This window comes from Pseudophryne corroboree, chromosome 9 (genome assembly GCF_028390025.1).
Source record: "Pseudophryne corroboree isolate aPseCor3 chromosome 9, aPseCor3.hap2, whole genome shotgun sequence".
Lineage (NCBI taxonomy): Eukaryota > Metazoa > Chordata > Amphibia > Anura > Myobatrachidae > Pseudophryne > Pseudophryne corroboree.
In genome coordinates this window covers 370,784,785-370,806,115 of record NC_086452.1, presented here as the reverse complement: position 1 = coordinate 370,806,115, position 21,331 = coordinate 370,784,785, and the positions used below count along the sequence as shown (strand labels likewise).

Sequence of the window (21,331 nt, the reverse complement as noted above, 5' to 3'; positions counted from 1 at the left end):
TCGAAGAACTACTTTAGATAGTGCTCTTCCGACCTCCAACTGTTCTCTGGAACTTGCCCTTTTTAGGTCGTGCAAGTAAGGGATAATTTAGATGCCTTTTTTCTTTGAAGAAACATCTTTTCGGCCATTACCTTGGTAAAAAGGCCCGGGGTGCCGTGGATAATTCAAACGGCATCGTCTGAAACTGATATTGACAGTTCTGTACCACGAACCAGAGGTACCCTTGATGAGAAGGACAAAATTTGGACATGGAGGTAATCCTTGATGTCCAGGGACACCATATAGTCCCCTTTTTTCCGGTTCGCTATCACTGCTCTGAGTGACTTTATCTCGATTTGAACCTTTTATGTAAGTGTTCAAAACATTTTAGATTTAGACTATGTGTCACCAAGCCGTCTGGCTTCAGTACCACAATATAGTGTGGAAAAATAATACCCTTTTCCTTGTCGTAGGAGGGGTACTTTGATTATCACCTGCTGGATATACAGCTTGTGAATTGTTTCCAATGCTGCCTCCCTGTCGGAGGGAGCCGTTGGTAAAGCAGACTTCAGGAACCTGCGAGGAGAAGATGTCTCGACTCTCCAATCTTTACCCCTGGGATAATACTCGTACGATCTAGGGGTCAACTTGCGAGTGATCCCACTGCGCCCTGAGACTCTTGAGACTACCCCCCCACCTTGAGTCCGCTTGCACGGCCCCAGCGTCATGCTGAGGACTTGGCAGACGCGGTGGAGGGCTTCTTTTCCTGGGAAAGGGCTGCCTGCTGCAGTCTACTTCCCTTACCTCTATGTCTGGGCAGACATGACTGGCCTTTTGCCTGCATGCCCTCATGGGAAAGGAAAGATTGAGGCTGAAAAGACGGTGTCTTTTTTAGCTGAGATGTAACTTGGGGTAAAAAAGGTTGGATTTCCCAGCTGTTGCTGTGGTCCCCAGGTCCGATGGACCGACCCCCAAATAACTCCTTCCCTTTATACAGCAATACTTCCATCTGCCGTATGGGATCTGTATCACCTGACCACTGTCGTGTCCCTGACATCTTCTGGGAGATATGGACAACGCACTTATCTTGATGCCAGAGAGCAAATATCCCTCTGTGCATCTCACATACATATATATAGAATGCATCCTATTAAATGCTCTACATGAATAAAATATTTTCAGTCAGGGAATCCGACCAAGCCAACCCAGCACTGCATCTCCAGGCTGATGGCGATCGCTGGTCGCAGTATAACCACCGTATGTGTGTATATACTTTTTAGGATATTTTTCCAGCTTCCTATCAGCTGGCTCCTTGAGGGCGGCCGTATCTGGAGACGGTAACGCCACTTGATAAGCGTGTGAGCGCCTTATCACCCTAAGGGGTGTTTCCCAACGTACCCTAATTTCTGGCGGGAAAGGGTATAACGCCAATATTTGCTATCGGGGTAACCCTACGCATCATCACACACTTCATTTTATTTTATCTGATTCAGGAAAAACTACAGGTAGTTTTTTCACTCCCACATAATACCCTTTCTTGTGGTACTTGTAGTATCAGAAACACGTAACACCTCCTTCATTGCCCTTAACGTGTGGCCCTAATGAGAAATACGTTTGTTTATTCACCGTCGACACTGTATTCAGTGTCCGTGTCTGTGTCTGTGTCGACCGACTGAGGTAAATGGGCGTTTTTAAAACCCCTGACGGTGTTTCTGAGACGCCTGGACCGGTCCTAATAGATTGTCGGCCGTCTCATGTCGTCAACCGACCTTGCAGCGTGTTGACATTCTCACGTAATTCTCTAAATAAGCCATCCATTCCGGTGTCGACTCCCTAGAGAGTGACATCACCATTACAGGCAATTTCTCCGCCTCCTCACCAACATCGTCCTCATACATGTCGACACACGCGTACCGACACACAGCACACACACCGGGAATGCTCTGACAGAGGACAGGACCCACTAGCCCTTTGGGGAGACAGAGGGAGAGTCTGCCAGCACACACCAAAAACGCTATAATTATATAGGGACAACCTTATATAAGTGTTTCTCCCTTATAGCATCTTTTATATATATACAATATCGCCAAAATCAGTGCCCCCCCTCTCTGTTTTAACCCTGTTTCTGTAGTGCAGTGCAGGGGAGAGCCTGGGAGCCTTCTCTCCAGCTTTTCTGTGAGAGAAAATGGCGCTGTGTGCTGAGGAGATAGGCCCCGCCCCTTTTTCGGCGGGCTCGTCTCCCGCTATTTTTGAAGTTAGGCAGGGGTTAAATATCTCCATATAGCCTCTGTGGGCTATATGTGAGGTATTTTTTTGCCTCTAATAAGGTTTTTATTTGCCTCTCAGAGCGCCCCCCCCAGCGCTCTGCACCCTCAGTGACTGTTGTGTGAAGTGTGCTGAGAGGAAAATGGCGCACAGCTGCAGTGCTGTGCGCTACCTTTATGAAGACTCAGGAGTCTTCAGCCGCCGATTTTGGACCTCTTCTCTCTTCAGCGTCTGCAAGGGGGCCGGCGGCGCGGCTCCGGTGACCATCCAGGCTGTACCTGTGATCGTCCCTCTGGAGCTAGTGTCCAGTAGCCAAGCAGCAAATCCACTCTGCACGCAGGTGAGTTCACTACTTCTCCCCTAAGTCCCTCGTTGCAGTGATCCTGTTGCCAGCAGGACTCACTGTAAAGTAAAAAACCTAAGCTAAACTTTCTCTAAGCAGCTCTTTAGGAGAGCCACCTAGATTGCACCCTTCTCGTTCGGGCACAAAATCTAACTGGAGTCTGGAGGAGGGTCATGGGGGGAGGAGCCAGTGCACACCACCTGATCTGGTAAAAGCTTTACTTTTTTGTGCCCTGTCTCCTGCGGAGCCGCTATTCCCCATGGTCCTTTCAGGAACCCCAGCATCCACTTAGGACGATAGAGAAAAGGGCTTTTACAGGATAAAGCCGCCAATTCTGACACGCGCCTGGCCCAGGCCAGGGCCAACAGCATGACCACTTTCCATGTGAGATATTTTAACTCCACAGATTTAAGTGGTTCAAACCAATGTGACTTTTGGAACCCAAAAACTACATTGAGATCCCAAGGTGCCACTGGAGGCACAAAAGGAGGCTGTATATGCAGTACCCCTTTTACAACGTCTGAACTTCAGGGACTGAAGCTAGTTCTTTTTGGAAGAAAATTGACAGGGCCGAAATTTGAACCTTAATGGACCCCAATTTCAGGCCCATAGACACTCCTGTTTGCAGGAAATGTAGGAATCGACCCAGTTGAATTTCCTCCGTCGGGCCTTACTGGCCTCGCACCACGCAACATATTTTCGCCAATGCGGTGATAATGTTTTGCGGTTACATCCTTCCTGGCTTTGATCAGGATAGGGATGACTTCATCCGGAATACCTTTTTTCCTTCAGGATCCGGCGTTCAACCGCCATGCCGTCAAACGCAGCCGCGGTAAGTCTTGGAACAGACAGGGTCCTTGCTGGAGCAAGTCCCTTCTTAGAGGTAGAGGCCACGGATCCTCCGTGAGCATCTCTTGAAGTTCCGGTTACCAAGTCCTTCTTGGCCAATCCGGAGCCACGAATATAGTGCTTATTCCTCTCCATCTTATCAATCTCAGTACCTTGGGTATGAGAGGCAGATGAGGGAACACATACACTGACTGGTACACCCACGGTGTTACCAGAGCGTCTACAGCTATTGCCTGAGGGTCCCTTGACCTGGCGCAATACCTGTCGAGTTTTTCCCAACGGTTTATAATCATGTGGAAGACTTCTGGGTGAAGTCCCCACTCTCCCGGGTGGAGGTCGTGTCTGCTGAGGAAGTCTGCTTCCCAGTTGTCCACTCCCGGAATTGCTGACAGTGCTATCACATGATTTTCCGCCCAGCGAAGAATCCTTGCAGCTTCTGCCATTGCCCTCCTGCTTCTAGTGCCACCCTGTCTGTTTACGTGGGTGACTGCCGTGATGTTGTCCGACTGGATCAACACCGGCTGACCTTGAAGCAGAGGTCTTGCTAAGCTTAGAGCATTGTAAATGGCCCTTAGCTTCAGGATATTTATGTGAAGTGATGTCTCCAGGCTTGACCATAAGCCCTGGAAATTCCTTCCCTGTGTGACTGCTCCCCAGCCTCGCAGGCTGGCATCCGTGGTCACCAGGACCCAGTCCTGAATGCCGAATCTGCGGCCCTCTAGAAGATGAGCAGTCTGCAACCAACACAGGAGGGACACCCTTGTTCTTGGTGACAGGGTTATCCGCTGATGCATCTGAAGATGCGACTCGGACCATTTGTCCAGCAGGTCCCACTGGAAAGTTCTTGCGTGGAATCTGCCGAATGGGATTGCTTCATAGGAAGCCACCATTTTTCCCAGAACCCTTGTGCATTGATGCACTGAGACTTGGCTCGGTTTTAGGAGGTTCCTGACTAGCTCGGATAACTCCCTGGCTTTCTCCTCCGGGAGAAACACCTTTTTCTGGACTGTGTCCAGGATCATTCCTAGGAACAGAAGACGAGTCGTCGGAACCAGCTGCGATTTTGGAATATTGAGAATCCAATCGTGCTGCCGCAACACTACCTGAGATAGTGCTACACCGACCTCCAACTGTTCCCTGGATCTTACCCTTATCAGGGAATCGTCCAAGTAAGGGATAACTAAAATTCCCTTCCTTTGAAGGAATATCATCATTTCGGCCATTACCTTGGTAAAGACCCGGGGTGCCGTGGACCATCCATACGGCAGCGTCTGAAACTGATAGTGACAGTTCTGTACCATAAACCTGAGGTACCCTTGGTGAGAAGGGTAAATTTGGACATGAAGGTAAGCATCCTTGATGTCCCGAGACATCATGTAGTCCCTTTCTTCCAGGTTCGCAATCACTGCTCTGAGTGACTCAATCGTGAATTTGAACCTCTGTATGTAAGTGTTCAAAGATTTTAGATTTAGAATCGGTCTCACCGAGCCGTCCGGCTTCGGTACCACAATAGTGTGGAATAATACCCCGTTCCCTGTTGCAGGAGGGGTACCTTGATTATCACCTGCTGGGAATACAGCTTGTGAATGGCTTCCAAAACTGTCTCCCTGTCAGAAGGAGACATCGGTAAAGCCGACTTTAGGAAACGGCGAGGGGGAGACGTCTCGAATTCCAATTTGTACCCCTGAGATATCACCTGAAGGATCCAGGGGTCTACTTGCGAGTGAGCCCACTGCGCGCTGAAATTCATTGAGACGGGCCCCCCACCGTGCCTGATTCTGCTTGTAAAGCCCCAGCGTCATACTGAGGGCTTGGCAGAGGCGGGAGAGGGTTTCTGTTCCTGGGAACTGGCTGATTTCTGCAGCCTTTTTTCCTCTCCCTCTGTCACGGGCAGAAATGAGGAACCTTTTGCCCGCTTGTCCACGAAAAGACTGCGCCTGATAATACGGCGTCTTCTCATGTTGAGAGGCGACTGGGGTACAAACGTGGATTTCCCAGCTGTTGCCGTGGCCACCAGGTCTGAAAGACCGACCCCAAATAACTCCTCCCCTTAATAAGGCAATACTTCCAAATGCCGTTTGAAATCCGCATCACCTGACCACTGTCGTGTCCATAACCCTCTACTGGTAGAAATGGACAACGCACTTAGACTTGATGCCAGGTCGGCAAATATTCCGCTGTGTATCACGCATATATAGAAATGCATCTTTTAAATGCTCTATAGGCAAAAATATACTGTCCCTATCTAGGGTATCAATATTTTCAGTCAGGGAATCCGACCACGCCAACCCAGCACTGCACATCCAGGCTGAGGCGATTGCTGGTCGCAGTATAACACCAGTATGTGTGTAAATACATTTTAGGATACCCTCCTGCTTTCTATCAGCAGGATCCTTAAGGGCGGCCATCTCAGGAGAGGGTAGAGCCCTTACAAGCGTGTGAGCGCTTTATCCACCCTAGGGGGTGTTTCCCAACGCACCCTAACCTCTGGCGGGAAAGGATATAATGCCAATAACATTTTAGAAATTATCAGTTGTTATCGGGGGAAACCCACGCATCATCACACACCTCATTTAATTTCTCAGATTCAGGAAAACTACAGGTAGTTTTTCCTCACCGAACATAATACCCCTTTTTGGTGGTACTCGTATTATCAGAAATGTGTAAAACATTTTTCATTGCCTCCATCATGTAACGTGTGGCCCTACTGGAAGTCACATTTGTCTCTTCACCGTCGACACTGGAGTCAGTATCCGTGTCGGCGTCTATATCTGCCATCTGAGGTAACGGGCGCTTTAGAGCCCCTGACGGCCTATGAGACGTCTGGACAGGCACAAACTGAGTAGCCGGCTGTCTCATGTCAACCACTGTCTTTTATACAGAGCTGACACTGTCACGTAATTCCTTCCAACAGTTCATCCACTCAGGTGTCGACCCCCTAGGGGGTGACATCACCATTACAGGCAATCTGCTCCGTCTCCACATCATTTTTCTCCTCATACATGTCGACACAAACGTACCGACATACAGCACACACACAGGGAATGCTCTGATAGAGGACAGGACCCCACTAGCCCTTTGGGGAGACAGAGGGAGAGTTTGCCAGCACACACCAGAGCGCTATATATATATATATATATATACAGGGATAACCTTATATAAGTGTTTTTCCCCTTATAGCTGCTGTATCTTTTATACTGCGCGTAATTAGTGCCCCCCCTCTCTTTTTTAACCCTTTCTGTAGTGTAGTGACTGCAGGGGAGAGCCAGGGAGCTTCCCTCCAACGGAGCTGTGAGGGAAAATGGCGCCAGTGTGCTGAGGAGATAGGCTCCGCCCCCTTATCGGCGGCCTTATCTCCCATTTTTCTAAGTATTCTGGCAGGGGTTAAATGCATCCATATAGCCCAGGAGCTATATGTGATGCATTTTTTGCCATCCAAGGTGTTTTTATTGCGTCTCAGGGCGCCCCCCCCCCAGCGCCCTGCACCCTCAGTGACCGGAGTATGAAGTGTGCTGAGAGCAATGGCGCACAGCTGCAGTGCTGTGCGCTACCTTGTTGAAGACAGGACGTCTTCTGCCGCCGATTTTCCGGACCTCTTCTGTCTTCTGGCTCTGTAAGGGGGCCGGCGGCGCGGCTCTGGGACCCATCCATGGCTGGGCCTGTGATTGTCCCTCTGGAGCTAATGTCCAGTAGCCTAAGAAGCCCAATCCACTCTGCACGCCAGTGAGTTCGCTTCTTCTCCCCTTAGTCCCTCGATGCAGTGAGCCTGTTGCCAGCAGGTCTCACTGAAAATAAAAAACCTAAAACTAAACTTTTCACTAAGCAGCTCAGGAGAGCCACCTAGTGTGCACCCTTCTCGTTCGGGCACAGAAATCTAACTGAGGCTTGGAGGAGGGTCATAGGGGGAGGAGCCAGTGCACACCAGGTAGTTCTAAAGCTTTACTTTTGTGCCCAGTCTCCTGCGGAGCCGCTAATCCCCATGGTCCTTACGGAGTCCCCAGCATCCACTTAGGACGTTAGAGAAATAGTATATCCTTTGTAATTATGCAGTACCAATATCACAACTAATTTCTTACAGCCTCTCAGTCATCATAAACTTAAACATAACACTTGGAAATAGGGATGCCCATCGACAATCCCTCATACGTTCCTCCTCCCCATAACCTCCCCACTTGAACCTATCCCCTCTCACCTCCTCCGCTATCTCTCTCCTTCTGCCTGTTCCCATCTTGTCCAGCTTCTCAATCTCTCCCTCTCATCAGGCACTGTCCCCGCTGATTTCAAGCATGCCCTCATCTCCCCTATTCTTAAAAAAACCTACCCTTGATCCAAACACCCTCTCCAACTATTGACCCATCTCTCTCCTCCCTTTTGCCTCCAAACTCCTTGAGCGTATTGTCTATAAACGCCTCACTACCTTTCTTTCCTCCCACTCACTGCTGGTTTCCGTTCTCTCCACTCCACTCCACTGAAACTGCTCTCACAAAAGTGTGCAATGATCTCCATGCAGCCATATCTAAGGGCCACTACTCTCTGCTGCTTTTGACACTGTGGACCACCCTCTCCTTCTGCAAATCCTTCACTCTCTTGGTCTGCGTGATACTGCCCTCTCCTGGTCTCCTACCTCTCTGATCGTTCCTTCTCTATCTCCTCTCGTGACACTACCTCCCCGCCACTTCCACTAACTATTGGTGTCACCCAAGGTTTTGTTCTTGGTCCTCTACTTTTCTCTCTCTATACGTCCTCTTTAGGTGAACTCATTAATTCTTTTAACTTCCAATATCACCTCTGTGCTGATGATACTCAAATCTATCTTTTCCCCCCCTGATCTCTCCCCGGCTCTCCTCACTCCAACTGTCTCTCTGCTATCTCTTCCTGGATGTCCCAGCACTTTCTTAAACTCAACATGTCCAAGACTGAGCTGATCATCTTCCCACAATCTCATTAGCCATTGATGGCAAGACGATCTCCTCTAGCCCCCCCAAGTACGCTGTCTTGGCGTAATCCTCGACTCCTCCCTCTCCTTCAAACCACACATTCAGCACCTCTCACAAACTTATCATTTTCATCTCAAAAACATTTCCAGGATCAGGCCCTTTCACCCAGGAAGCCACCAAGACCATTATCCACTCACTGATTATTTCCAGACTGGATTACTGTAATCTACTCCTAACTGGCCTCCCTGACATTTACCGCTCTCCACTCCAATCTATCCTCAATGCTGCAGCCCAGCTCATCTTCCTCACCAAACGCACTACGTCCACATCCCCTCTCCTACAAGCCCTTCAGTGACTTCCCTTCCCTTTCAGAATCCAATTCAAGCTTCTCACAACACTCACTAACAAAGCACTCACCCACTCCTCTCCCATTTACATCTCTGACCTTATCTCCCTTTACTCTCTCACCCGTCCTCTTCGCTCTGCTAATGCTCGCCGACTCTCCTGTCTTCTGATTACTTCTTCACGCCTCCAAGATTTTACATACGCTGCTCCCTTACTCTGGAATTCTCTACCTCTCCCCCTCAGACTCTCCACCTCTCTACAGAGCTTCAAACAGGCTCTTAAAACATACTTCTTTACCAAACCCAGCCAAATCTCATCCTAACCCTCTGTCCCACGCTCGGTCTACCCCATCTGTGTCACCCTTGTCTGTCTGCCCCTCCCCTTTAGAATGTAAGCTCTCACGAGTAGGGACCTCTTCCCTCACGTGATTATCCTTTTCTTACTTTAATTATCCTCAACTGCCCAAATCCTGCATTTCTCTGCCACCTTGATACTTATCTCAGTGCTGTCTACTGGTGTAGTTCTGTTTAGTTACCCTGTACTTGTCCTATATTGTCTTCAACTGTAAGTCACTGTTTTCCTGTTTTGATTATGTGCATATGTACTCTGTAATTGGGCGCTGCGGAACCCTTGTGGCACCATATAAAGGATAATAATAATAAAATAATCTATGTTTGGCAAACATTGATAGTTTTAGTCCGATGTTTTTATGCCATCAATGGCTTTGCTTTAATGAACACAGTAACTTTCACTAAGTGCTGTATTAGGTAAAATTGTGTCATCTGATAGGACTTCTAAAGGTGCATACACACAGGGTGATATTGACTATCTCTGATTTTGACTTTGCGATTTCCCCTGAATCACAGATATTGATTATATTTACTTGAGATTTTGACTATGTACTAGATTGTACACTATATAGTCAAGATTGACTTGCCTGCACAGTCTATCTTTCATGTGATACCAGCCCCATGGGAGCGCGCATCGGTATATAGTCAAAATCGTACAGTTACATTGCTCCGTGTGTATGCACCTTTAGAGAATACAGAGGTGGCAGCAACCCCCACATTCATTGAACAATATGCACCAGTAGAACAAATATTGTAGTTCACTAGTACTAAAAGTCTAATTATATTCTGTCGCAGTAGTGTACATGGTTATCATGCAGTGTAGGGACTGCCGATAATCAGAGAAGCTGTGAAGGGGTTCGGCAACTTACCATGTATTTGCAAATACATGCAACAAATATCTCTGAATTTCTAGTACTACATACTTTTCATGTATTGTTGCAAGTACTATTTAGTGTGCAGGGGATACCAGGGAGGAAAAAGCACACCCCTTTCTGTTTTCTGTATGTTGTGACCACTCCCTTTCATGCACCTGATTAGTGCCAAACGGATTGAGTAGCTTCCATTGTGTGTGTGTGTAGTAGTGTACTGCATATCAATTTAAAAAAAAAAAAAAAAAAGAGCATCAAAAAGCAGTCCACGTGTGTAACCATTTAGCAGACACTAAGTATGTATTGCAACTATAGTGCATCGGCACTGTAATGTATTAATACTGCTGAGTATACAGAGTACTTGTTGCATATGGCTGTAAATCAAAGACATACATAAAAAAATGTCTAGTTTCTCTTCTGTCTAGTGGTACCCCATGTCTTCTTATGAGCTAAGGAATACTAGGCTCTTTTGTTATGGAGGTGAAGTCAAAGATGCCATGCTTAACCAGGTCTTATGTTCTATGTGACTGTGCCCACACTGATGGCTGCCAGGCTGCTTCACATAACAGTGCTTCCTGGAGGAGGCTACGTATTTACCTATTTCATGTCCTCTTCTCAAATAATGGCGCTACATGGCCAGAAGTGACCTTCTAAGTCCAGAGGTAACATATAACTGTTCCTTTCACAACCTCTGGAAACTTTAGAAGACATTTCGACCCCAACTGAGACTGCAGGACTCCTTTCCATTGCACACGCACAATCCATCAAATGCTTGCTTGCCATCAATGGACAAGTAACAATAGCACCACCATTGGCACTGCTTTGATTGCGCAATTCTACTAGGATTTATATTTTTTAATTTTACTTAAGATCCAGAAATAAGCTCACAAACACATATTCATATCATCAGAATTATGGTTCAACAATCTACAATGTAATTGGTAAAAAGATTTCTAGAAACAATACCTTTCAATCATCTGCTTTCGCTTCGGTTTGATCAATTAGTTCTGGGCTCCTCAGACTTCCCATCCAATAATCTGCTAAATAACCTACGATAAGTGTAGTGAAAGGTATTTATTACTACAGAAATGTTGGCACTCTCACCATATCGCTTTACTACTTTATATTTTTGCTTTCCAAATAGAAAATCATACATCTTTGTCCAGTAGAGGGCAACAGTGTTACTCCGGATAGCACTGGAAAGTGTAAATTCACAAGCACTCCTTGTGACTTTTTCTGCTCAAGAACTTGAAATCTAATTTCTTAAAATCTGGACTGAAGTGGCATATTTTGGGAAACTCTACAGAATAGCTCCCAGACACATCTCCACTATCCATACTTGCTCCACAACGTGGTTCCTAGATACAACTTCACCATCCTTACTACATCCACAAAGAAGCACCCAGGCACCCTCACCCACCACACACAGTGCTCCCAGTCACACCTCCTTCCCTGTGTGCACACAGTGCTCAGTCAAACCTCCCTCACCCTTACTCCCCATGCACACACAGTGCTCCCAGTTTCACCCCCCGCACGCGGAGCTCTCAGTCACACCTCCCTCACTCCCCGCGCAAACAGTGCTCCCAGTCGCACCCCCTTCCCTGTGCGCATATGTTGCGCCCAGTCACACCTCCCGCACACAATGCTCCCAGTCGCACCTCCCTCACTCCCCACACACAATGCTCCCAGTCGCACCTCCCTCACTCCCCGCACACAGTGCTCCCAGTCGCACCTCCCTCACACACAGTGCTCCCAGTCGCACCTCCCTCACACACAGTGCTCCCAGTCGCACCTCTCTCACACACAGTGCTCCCAGTCACATCACCCTTACTCCCTGCACAGTACCATCACTCCCCACACACACAATGCTCCGAGTCAGACCTCCCTCACTCATACCTCCCAACTTTTGGTTGTAAGGGGGCGTGGCCGCGCTCGTGATGGGCGTGGCCTCACCAAACGGCCCGGTTTTTTGCCTTTTGGGGGCTGCCCAGCGCTCCCCGAGCAGCTGGGCAGCCCCCACTCCCCTCCTAGCTCTGAATACATGCCGTGCACACAGCATGTATTCAGTGATCACCGGCTGCTTTGCAGAGCAGAGCAGCGGGTGATCAAAGCCTCCCCCTAACTGCCCCCCCACCCGCGGGACACTGCTGCCCGCGGGTGGGACAGCGGGACAGGGTCCGAATATCGGGACTGTCCCGCTGAAAGCGGGACAGTTGGGAGGTATGCTCACTCCCCGCACACACAGGGCTCCCAGTCAGTCCTCCCTCACTCCCTGCGCACACACAGGGCTCCCAGTCAGACCTCCCTCACTCCCCGCACACACACAGTGCTCCCAGTCAGACCTCCCTCACTCACAGTGCTCCCAGTCAGACCTCCCTCACTCCCCGGCACACACAGTGCAGTCAGTCCTCCCTCATTCCCCGCACACACAGTGCTCCCAGTCAGACCTCCCTCACTCACAGGGCTCCCAGTCAGACCTCCCTCACTTACAGGGCTCCCAGTCAGACCTCCCTCACTCACAGGGCTCCCAGTCAGACCTCCCTCACTCCCCGGCACATACAGTGCTCCCAGTCAGTCCTCCCTCATTCCCCGCACACACAGTCAGACCTCACTCACTGCACACACAGTGCTCCCAGTCAGACCTCCCTCACTCCCGGCACACACAGTACTCCCAGTAAGACCTCCCTCACTCCCCGCCACACACAGTGCTCCCAGTCAGACCTCCCTCACTCCCCGCCACACACAGTGCTCCCGGTAGAGATGGCTACTAAGTTGCTGTCTCAACACTGAGTTGAATCATTTAGAAGTTCAAATGATTCGAGTCACTCACAGTTTGGTGTGTTGAGACAGCCCCCAGTAGCCTCTGTCAGTCACAGTGATTGGGTGGCAGTACTCCTGGGTGACACCCCTTGGGAGGGAGCAATGTGATGCTGCTCCCTGTCAGGGCTGCTGCTGCGCCCAACTTCCTGTGACACAGAGTTGAGACAGTGGAAACTCATCAGATTCATCAATGATTCTTCCAGTGCAACTGAACAGCAGAGGTATGAGTCACTGACTGACTGAGAGTGCTCACTCAGTGGAGACTGATCAGAATCATTACCGATTCATTCAGTGCAGCTGAGTAGCTGACACATTACCAGAGGTCTGACTCACTGAGCACTGACTGCCTGTGAGACTGATGCTGACTCAGATGTCCGAGTCAGGTGTGGATCATTGGGTCGATCCTGTCCGGGTCGACAGTCTCTAGGTCGACCACAACCGAAGGTGGTCAAGAGTGAGTGGGTCGACACTGACTGAAGGCCGACACATGACTGTCGACATGTAAGGAAGGTCGGCATAGGCTAGGTCGACACAAATTCGACATGTTTTTTGTTGGGGTTTTTTTTTTTTGGGGGGGGGGGGGGTTCTTGACCTGAATTTCCATCTGAGACCACCAACAACTAAAACGTATTCGCTCACCACACTTCGGGCGCAGTGTCTCTCTGCTCTCGCCACAAGGTTTCTAAACAACTCTATGCTCACTTGGATAGAATAGGTGTGAAAAAGTATGCATGTGTCAACCTGCTCACTGGCGACCTTCAGTGGCCGATCTAAAGAAGACCTGATACCGTCCGAGTCACTCCCTCCACGAGTCCTCGGACTGCCAGCAGTCTCTGTACTCACTGTATGTGCACCGTCTGCAATGCATTACAAAAGAGCCATGTTCCGAGACACTACACTGAGTCATGTGTCTCAACTCACTTCACTATCTCTTTGCCCATGACTAACTCCCGTTCATATCACCCTCAATCCCCGAACACTCAGTGCTGCCAGTCAAACCTCCCTCACCCCCGCCGCACACTCAGTGCTGGCTGCCAGCCACACCCCCAGCACACTCATTGCTGCCAGTCACCTCCCTCACACTCATTGCTACCAGTCACACCTCCCTCACCCTTACTCCCCGCACACTCATTGCTGCCAGTCACACCTCCCTCACCCTTACTCCCCGCACACTCATTGCTGCCAGTCACACCTCCCTCACCCTTACTCCCCGCACTCAGTGCGGCCAGTCACACCTCCCTCGCCCTCACTCCCCGCACGGTTGGTTCAATATCGGAGTGGGAGAAGGGACCTTGTGACGTACCTAGGGGAGGAGACACGTCACCAGGGGGAGGAGCTACGGCCGAACAGGGTACCCGAAAAGTACCTTCGCGGGCACGGTGGCTCGCATCGCTCGCCACCTAATTACTAAAGGTAATAGTTGGTGGCGGGGATACTAGAGCAACTGTCCCGCTGGCGTAGCTCCTCCCCCTTGTGTCGTGGCTCCTCCCCCGACGGAAAAGGTCCATTAGGCCACTTGGATCTAGCCTCAACCCTCCCCGCACACACAGTGCTGGTTGCCAGTCACACCCCCCAGCATACTCAGTGCTGCAAGTCACACCTCCCTCACTCCCCGCACACTCATTGCTGCCAGTCACACCTCACTCCCCGCACACTCAGTGCTGCCAGTCACACCTTCCTCACCCTCACTCCCCACATACGGTGCTTGAGACCCAGTCACACCTCCTCGTTCACAGCCCACAAGGTCTCCCGGTCTGACAAGCTTGACGAAGCCGGTAGTGACGGGTGGTCACGTGATAGGCAGAAAGTCGCCCACCCATCCAGAAATCGCAGTGGTAAGGTGTTAGCGAATCAGAGCGCAGTAGTCAAGTGTGGTTGCACAGTGCAGGAATTCACGCTTGGCTGCAAGTCCCGCGCTGCGCCGTGGTCACGTGGTAATAATGTATTCCTCCTTGCTTAACCCTGCGGCGGCCAATCAGCCCTGATCTGAGCGTGACAGGACCAGGACTTGCTGTTGCTGGGTACACAGACCGGCTGTTGTACCCGCTCCCTGATGCTGCTGTGTGGCACGAGGCTGAAGTTAGCTTCTTATTCGGCCAGTTTCTTATTCACTTCTTATTCGAGCTCCAGCTTCTTATTCAGATGATTCAGTTTTGCAAGGGTTAATGAGTCTTGGGCAACAAATTTGACACCTGAAATTCACAGAGTAGGGTCCCTTTCATATGACCCACCTGTATTTGGCTTGCCCAACTCTGGTTTGGGCATGAAATACGCTGGCAAAGTGGGCACATACGCTATAATTTACCATTTTGAATAGCTGTAGTTTTGCAAGGGTTAACGAGTCTCGGGCAACAAATTTGACACCTGTAATCAACGGAGTCGGGTCACTTACAGATGACCCACATGGATTTTGCCTTGCCCAACACTGGTTTGGGCATGAAATACGCTGCCCAAGTGGGCACCTTAACACTATCATTTTCTATTATCAATAAGTAGCTGTAATTTTGCAAGGGTTAACGAGTCTCGGGCAACAATTTTGACACTTGAAATCAAGAGTCGGGTCAGTTGCATATGACCCACATGGATTTTGCCTTGCCCAACACTGGTTTGGGCATGAAATACGCTGCCCAAGTAAGCACCTTAACACTATCATTTTCTATTATGAATAAGTAGCTGTAATTTCTCTTACGTCCTAGAGAATGCTGGGGATTCCGTAAGGACCATGGGGTATAGACGGGCTCCGCAGGAGACATGGGCACTATAAAGAACTTTAGATGGGTGTGCACTGGCTCCTCCCTCTATGCCCCTCCTCCAGACCTCAGTTAGATCCTGTGCCCAGAGGAGACTGGGTGCATTACAGGGGAGCTCTCCTGAGTTTCTCTGAAAAAGAATTTTGATAGGTTTTTTATTTTCAGGGAGCACTGCTGGCAACAGGCTCCCTGCATCGTGGGACTGAGGGGAGAGAAGCAGACCTACTTAAATGATAGGCTCTGCTTCTTAGGCTACTGGACACCATTTGCTCCAGAGGGTCGGAACGCAGGTCTCACCCTCGCCGTTCGTCCCGGAGCCGCGCCACCGTCCTCACAGAGCCGGAAGATAGAAGCCAGGTGAGTATAAGAAGAAAGAAGACTTCAAAGGCGGCAGAAGACTTCAGATCTTCTCTGAGGTAACGCGCAGCGGTAACACTGCATGCCATTGCTCCCACACACAGCGGGCACTGAAGGGCGCAGGGGGGGCGCCCTGGGCAGCAATAATAAACCTCTAGGGACTGGCTAACAAGTATATAGGCTGCGGAGGCAGTATATTTAATAATCCCCCGCCAGTATTGGGAATTTGGGCGGGACCGAAGCCCGCCGCTGAGGGGGCGGAGCTTGATCCTCCAGTACTGACCAGCGCCATTTTCTACACAGCACACTGCAGAGAAGCTGGCTCCCCGGACTCTCCCCTGCTGAACACGGTGACAGAGGGCAAACAAGAGGGGGGGGGCACTTTTAATTGGCGCAGTGAGTGTATATGCATATATTTATTTATAAGGATGTTTTACATATCACAGATGACCCCTCTGTCCCTGACAAGAGGGTACACATGTTTAAGGAAAATAAACCTGAGGTAACCTTTCCCCCATCTCATGAACTGAACACGTTATTTGAAAAGGCTTGGGAAACTCCAGACAAGAAACTGCAGATTCCCAATAGAATTCTTATGGCGTATCCTTTCCCTGCGCAGAACAGGTTACGGTGGGAATCCTCACCCAGGGTGGACAAGGCGTTAACGCGCTTGTCCAAAAAGGTGGCGCTACCGTCTCCAGACACGGCAGCCCTCAAGGATCCTGCTGATCGCAGACAGGAAACTACCTTAAAATCAATTTATACACATACGGGTGCCTTGCTCAGACCGGCAATAGCGTCGGCTTGTGTTTGTAGTGCGGTAGCAGCTTGGACAGATACCTTGTCAGCTGACATTGATACCCTAGATAGGGATACCATTTTATTGACCTTAGGTCACATTAAAGACGCAGTCTTATATATGAGAGACGCTCAGAGAGACATTGGTCTGCTAGGTTCGAGAGCCAACGCCATGGCGATTCTGCTAGGAGCGCCCTGTGGACCCGCCAATGGACTGATGATGCCGACTCAAAGAAGCATATGGAAGTTTTACCTTACAAAGGTGAGGATTTATTTGGGGAAGGTCTCGCGGACCTAGTTTCCACAGCTACCGCTGGTAAATCTACTTTTTTGCCTTATGTTTCCCCACAGCAAAATAAAACGCCACAATATCAAATGCAGTCCTTTCGGTCGCATAAGTCCAAAAGAGGTCGGGGCTCTTCCTTCCTCGCCAGAGGTAAGGGTAGAGGGAAAAGACTCCCGCTACGGCTAGTTCCCAGGAGCAGAAGTCCTCCCCGGCTTCTACTAAATCCACCGCATGATGCTGGGGCTCCACGGAGGGAGTCCGCGCCGGTGGGGTCACGTCTTCGACTCTTCAGCCACGTCTGGGTTCAGTCAGACGTGGATCCTTGGGCAATGGAAATTGTATCCCAGGGTTACAAACTGGAATTCGAAGACGTGCCTCCTCGCCGGTTTTTCAAATCGGCTTTACCAGCTTCTTCCCCAGAAAGGGAGATAGTTTTAGCTGCAATTCAAAAACTGTGTCAATAACAAGTGGTTGTCGAGGTTCCCCTAGCTCAACAGGGGAAGGGGTACTATTCAACCCTCTTTGTGGTCCCGAAACCGGATGGCTCGGTCATACCCATTCTAAATTTCAAATCCCTAAATCTGTACTTGAAAAAGTTCAAATTCAATATGGAATCGCTCAGGGCAGTTTTCTCCAGCCTGGAAGGGGGGGGGGGGGGATTTTATGGTGTCACTGGACATAAAGGACGCATACCTTCATGTCCCTATATACCCCCCTCATCAGGCGTACCTGAGATTCGCTGTACAGGACTGTCATTACCAGTTTCAGACGTTGCCGTTTGGGCTTTCCACAGCCCCGAGGATTTTCACCAAGGTAATGGCGGAAATGATGGTGCTCTTGCGCAGGCAGGGAGTCACAATTATCCCGTACTTGGACGATCTCCTGATAAAAGCGAGATCGAGAGATCAGTTGCTGAAAAGCGTGGCGCTCTCCCTGAGAGTGCTGCAGCAACATGGCTGGATTCTGAATCTACCAAAGTTACATTTGTTTCCAACAACTCGGCTATCTTTCTTAGGCATGATTCTGGACACGGAACAAAAGAGGGTTTTTCTCCCAATGGAAAAAGCCCAGGAACTCCAGAACATGGTCAGGGACCTGTTAAAACCGAAAAGAGTGTCAGTCCATCAATGCACTCGAGTACTGGGAAAAATGGTGGCGACCTACGAGGCCATCCCCTTTGGCAGCTTTCATGCAAGGACATTTCAGTGGGACCTTCTGGACAAGTGGTCCGGGTCCCATCTTCAAATTCATCAGAAAATAAGCCTGTCCCCCAGGGCCAGGGTGTCTCTCCTGTGGTGGCTGCAGAGTGCTCACCTTCTAGAGGGTCGCAGGTTCGGCATTCAGGACTGGGTTCTGGTGACCATGGACGCGAGCCTCCGAGGATGGGGAGCAGTCACACAAGGAAAAAACTTTCGAACTATGGTCAAGCCAGGAGGCTTGTCTACAAATCAACATACTGGAATTGAGGGCCATATACAATGGCCTACGTCAAGCGGAGAATCTTCTTCGCGACCTACCAGCTCTGATTCAATCAGACAACGTCACAGCCGTGGCTCATGTAAACCGCCAAGGCGGGACAAGGAGCAGAGCGGCAATGGCGGATGCCACCCGGATTCTTCGCTGTCCGGAAAATCACATAAGCGCGTTGGCAGCAGTCTTCATTCCAGGAGTGGACAACTGGGAAGCAGACTTCCTCAGCAGACACAATCTCCATCCGGGAGAGTGGGGACTTCATCAAGAAGTTTTTGCAGAGATAACAAGTCATTGGGGACTTCCTCAAATAGACATGATGGCGTCACGCCTCAACAAGAAGCTTCGGAGGTATTGTGCCAGGTCAAGGGACCCTCAAGCAGTAGCAGTAGACGCCCTAGTGACACCATTGGTGTTTCAGTCGGTCTATGTGTTCCCTCCTCTTCCACTCATCTCAAAGATATTGAGAATCATAAGACGAAAAAGCGTGCGGACAATACTCATTGTTCCAGATTGGCCTCGAAGGGCCTGGTATTCAGATCTTCAGGAAATGCTCACAGAAGATCCATGGCCTCTTCCTCTCAGAGAGGACCTGTTGCAACAGGGGCCCTGTGTGTTCCAAGACTTACCGCGGTTACGTTTGACGGCATGGCGGTTGAACACCGAATCCTAGCCGGGAAAGGCATTCCGGAAGAAGTCATCCCTACTCTGATAAAGGCTAGGAAGGAGGTGACGGCGAAACATTATCACCGTATCTGGAGAAAGTATGTATCTTGGTGTGAAGCCAAGAATGCTCACACTGAGGAGTTCCATCTGGGCCGTTTTCTCCACTTTCTACAGACAGGAGTGGATATGGGCCTAAAATTAGGCTCCATTAAGGTACAGATTTCGGCCCTATCAATTTTCTTTCAGAAGGAATGGGCTTCTCTCCCAAAAGTCCAGACTTTTGTAAAGGGAGTGCTGCACATCCAGCCTCCTTTTGTGCCTCCAGTGGCACCATGGGACCTTAACGTGGTGTTACAGTTCCTAAAATCTCACTGGTTTGAACCTCTTCAAACGGTTGAATTGAAATTTCTCACTTGGAAGGTGGTCATGTTGTTGGCCTTGGCATCTGCAAGGCGGGTGTCAGAATTGGCGGCTTTGTCTCACAAAAGCCCCTATCTTATTTTCCATGTGGATAGAGCGGAATTAAGGACTCGTCCTCAATTTTTGCCTAAAGTGGTTTCATCTTTTCATATGAACCAACCTATTGTGGTACCTGTGGCTACGAGTGACTTGGAGGATTCCAAGTCCCTTGATGTAGTCAGGGCCTTAAAAAATTTATGTAGCCGGGATGGCTCGAGTTAGGAAAACAGAGGCACTGTTTATCCTGTATGCAGCCAACAAGGTTGGCGCCCCTGCTTCTAAGCAGACTATTGCTCGCTGGATCTGTAACACGATTCAGCAGGCTCATTCTACGGCTGGATTGCCGTTACCAAATTCGGTAAAGGCCCATTCCACTAGGAAGGTGGGCTCTTCTTGGGCGGCTGCCCGAGGTGTCTCGGCATTAGAGCTTTGCCGAGCGCCGACTTGGTCGGGTTCAAACACTTTTGCTAAATTCTACAAGTTTGATACCCTGGCTGATGAGGACCTCATGTTTGCTCAATCGCTGCTGCAGAGTCATCCGCACTCTCCCGCCCGGTCTGGAGCTTTGGTATAATCCCCATGGTCCTTACGGAGTCCCCAGCATCCTCTAGGACGTAAGAGAAAATAAGATTTTAAACCTACCGGTAAATCTTTTTCTCCTAGTCTGTAGAGGATGCTGGGCGCCCGTCCCAGTGCTGACCTATTTCTGCAAGGCTTGTACATAGTTATTGCTTACATAAGGGTTATGTTACAGTTAAGATCAGTCTTTGGCTGATGCTGTTTTGTTCATACTGTTGACTAGTTGTGTATGTTCCAGGTTATACGGTGTGGATGGTGTGGGTTGGTATGAATCTTGCCCTTAGATTAACAAAAATCCTTTCCTCGTACTGTCCGTCTCCTCTGGGCACAGTTCTCTAACTGAGGTCTGGAGGAGGGGCATAGAGGGAGGAGCCAGTGCACACCCATCTAAAGTTCTTTATAGTGCCCATGTCTCCTGCGGAGCCCGTCTATACCCCATGGTCCTTACGGAGTCCCCAGCATCCTCTACGGACTAGGAGAAAAAGATTTACTGGTAGGTTTAAAATCTTATTTTTGCAAGGGTTAACGAGTCTTGGGCAACAATTTTGACACCTTAAATCAATAGAGTCGGGTCACTTGCATATGACCCACATAGATTTTGCCTTGCCCAACACTGGTTTGGGCATGAAATACGCTGCCCAAGTGGGCACCTTATCACTATCATTTTCCATTATGAATAAGTAGCTGTAGTTTTGCAAGGGTTAACGAGTCTCGGGCAACAATTTTGACACCTGAAATCAATAGAATCGGGTCATTTGCATATGACCCACATGGATTTTGCCTTGCCCAACACTGGTTTGGTCATGAAATACGCTGCCCAAGTGGGCACCTTAACACTATAATTTTCTATTATGAATAAGTAGCTGTAGTTTTACAAGGGTTAACGAGTCTCGGGCAACAAATTTGACACCTGAAATCTATAGTCGGGTCGCATATGACCCACATGGATTTTGCCTTGCCCAACACTGGTTTGGGCATGAAATACGCTGGCAAGGTGGGCACATACACAGTATTATGAATTACTATTTTGAATAAGTAGCTGTAGTTTTGCAAGGGTTAACGAGTCTCGGGCAACAATTTTGACACCTGAAATCAACTGAGTCGGGTCACTTGCATATGGCCCACATGGATTTTGCCTTGCCCAACACTGGTTTGGGCATGAAATACGCTGCCCAAGTGGGTATCTTTTAATAAGAAAATTGCAACATA

At 49.4% G+C, this 21,331-nt stretch overlaps 1 long non-coding RNA gene across 1 annotated transcript in view; it reads right to left on the bottom strand.

The window, feature by feature from the left end:
• Positions 1-14,576, bottom strand: part of LOC134957046 (uncharacterized) — a 56,133-nt gene extending 41,557 nt beyond the window's left edge. Inside the window, exons 1-2 of the long non-coding RNA XR_010186410.1 lie at positions 14,441-14,576; positions 10,904-10,986 (exon numbers count right to left, since the gene is read on the bottom strand). This is a non-coding gene — a long non-coding RNA (uncharacterized LOC134957046). The remainder of the gene's footprint in view (positions 1-10,903; positions 10,987-14,440) is intronic.
• Positions 14,577-21,331: the final 6,755 nt, after the last annotated feature.